The sequence below is a fragment of the Chrysochloris asiatica genome, unplaced genomic scaffold, assembly GCF_000296735.1.
Source record: "Chrysochloris asiatica unplaced genomic scaffold, ChrAsi1.0 scaffold00014, whole genome shotgun sequence".
Taxonomy (NCBI): Eukaryota; Metazoa; Chordata; class Mammalia; order Afrosoricida; family Chrysochloridae; genus Chrysochloris; species Chrysochloris asiatica.
The window spans coordinates 13,811,973-13,814,829 of record NW_006408532.1 but is presented as its reverse complement, the minus strand read 5'-3'; positions in this window follow the sequence as shown (position 1 = coordinate 13,814,829).

Below are 2,857 nucleotides of genomic sequence, written 5' to 3'. Positions count from 1 at the left end.
AAGTGAACATCAGTGTCTACCACCGAGAGACCTGAAGAACTAGAGGGTACCACTACCAACTGTTCTGAAAGGGAGCACATTAGAAGGTCCTGGACAGAGTGAGTGAAAATGTGGAAAACTCAAATTCATAAATTCAATAAATAAATACCAGGTTTACAGGTCAGACAGAGAATGATGGAACCCTGAGACTACGGCCCTTGGTCACCCTTCAGATCTGGAATTGAATTCACCCTCAAGTGTCGATTTTCAGCTAAGCAATAGATAGGTATATAGAGGGGACAGCAACACTAGTGAGGTACGCCCACCATAGAATGGTCAACCGTTCAAGACCAAAGGGCAGCATTTACCTAAGGACAACATTCAGAAACGTGGGGAAAGAATGAGGAATGGAAACAAGAATCACAGGGAGGAAGTAGGATAAGTGATGCTACATTGAAGAAGTTGCCATTGAGATGAAAGGAAGTCTATGGTTTGTTGAATTTAAAATGGATCTGCTCTGTAAACCTTCACTCAATGCATCATAAAATGTTCAAAGAAAACCCTGTGGAGCAGCTCTGCTCTGTCACACATGGGGTCACCGTGAGACAGAATCAACTCAATGTCATCGGGCTTGGTTTTGATTAATTAATGTATAGAGGGGCTCCATTACTTACTCAAGGCACAGAACTTGTGTGATTCTACTGATATGCAAAAAAAGGACACAACCACACCACTAAAATTCATACAAAAAATATATTTAAAGTGGTCCTTATATATGAATTTAATTTTTGATGATTAAGCAAAAATATTTATTTACTATTATTTACCTACTAGGAACTCCAGTTTTGTATTTGCTTCTCCCTTGGACCATCCATTCCTTTTTATGCTTGTCACTGGAAGTGTTTTTTATTTATTTATTTTTTTACCTTAATGTTTATCTCTTTAAAAAGAAACTGGTACCTTGTTAAAGAACCATGGAGTTAAGGGGTAGAGTAGGGCCCAAAGTTCAAATCAAGAATGAAGTCTGATTGTATGCAAGCACATAAAGGGCTCCCAGAGAAGGCCAAAAATAACCAGTTCTCTACCACTTACCTGAAAGATGAGGGTAAGTCAAAAAGTCTCGCTAGTAGGGTTCCAACTGATACATCCCAGGTTTATTCCAAACAAAACATGTTTAAACATGTCTCTCTGTGATCCATGGATGATTGCAGATAAGTTCTCTCAGCAATATAAGCATCTTAGTCTCAGTAAGGGGCCTTCAAAAAACAGTTCCAGTCAAAAAACTGGCTCCTGGGGGTATCTGCTTGGCCAGTAAAACTCAAGGCAGAATGCTCAGCTCAGAAAGCTTTGGTGATTGTTTTTATGGATTCCAAAGGAGTCATCTTGATAGATTTTCTCTAAGGACACAGGACAATCAAGGAGGCTTATTAGGAAGAAGTTTTGTGAAAACTGCGTTGGTGAGGAAAAGGCTAGGAAAGTTGCTGAGGATTTTTTTCCCCCCATCATAACAATGCACCTGCTGTATTATTGTCCTTTGAGAACTTCATTGGGAAACATTACCCCATCCACCCAACAGCCTTGATCTTACCCCTTCAGGCTTCTTTTTGCTTCCCAAACTCAAAGAGCATTTAACAGGAATATGATCTGAGTCTCTCGAGGATGTCAAAACTGTCATTTTGACACGGTGTAAATCAAAGAGCACAGAATTCTTCAAGGAAGGGTTAAAGGTCTGCAAACATCAACTCAGACGTGTATATACAGATCTAGACTGATGACAGGTCAAGATACAATAGCTATACATTTTGATATTTTTTTGTCTAATAAAGGTGTCTGTGATTTTGTAGCAATACCTTTTGACTCACCCTCATATGTCCTAAGGATCATATGGCATCAAAGTCAGGAATTTTGTGTTTTAAAGTAAAATAGACAACCCGGTGCAACTCTCTTCTCTTTAATTAAATCTAGTACAGTGGGGTGTGTTGGATTACCCAAGATCCCAGTACAGTTTCATTCATCTGAACTAAATCCACCCCCAAATCGTGAGTCAGGGCAGTGTGGCCCGAATTCAGACAGTCAGATTCTTCCCCAGCCACCAACCTGCCATCAAACTTCAGCTAGTTTTTATCAAGAGGGACCAGTCGCTGGAGAAGGACATCATGCTTGATAAAGTGGTGAGTCAGTGAACAAAAGGAGATGGATTGGCACAGTGGCAGCAGCAATGGCCTCAAACATAACCACAATTGTGAGGATGGCACAGGAATGGGCAGTGATTTGACTTTGTTGTGCACAGGGTCGCTATGAGTCAGAACCGACTCGACAGCACCAAACAACCAACAATCTCTTAGCTTCATGCACTGTGAGAAAAATAATATATTGAGTCACTAAACCAGGATACCAGGAAGAAAATTAATGTCCATAGAGTGCTCAGAAACAAACAGTGCATTAAAAACACATTCTCCAAGTAACTGAAAGTCTGTATAGGAAAGGATCACTTACAGAAATTGTTTATTGTTATATACATAACAAATTAGGGAAATTATACCTTTCAGGTTCAGACAAATGATGGAAGCCTCAAAAATCTCAGCTCAGGGTGAAACCACAAACGTATGGAAAAGTATCCCTGGAAAATCCCATACAATTGTCATTCAATAACCAAGGTGGATTGGTTTTAGGACCTCCCACGGTTACCAAAATCTGCGATGCTCAAATTCCTTATACAAAATGACACAGTATTGACATTTAACTACTTTAAATCATTTCTTGTGGTTGTTAAGTGCTGTGGAGTTGGTTCCAATTCATAACGACCCTATGTAGGGTTTTCGAGGAGTGGATGGTGAGTTTGAACTTCTGACCTTATAGTGCAAACTGACTTTGCGGT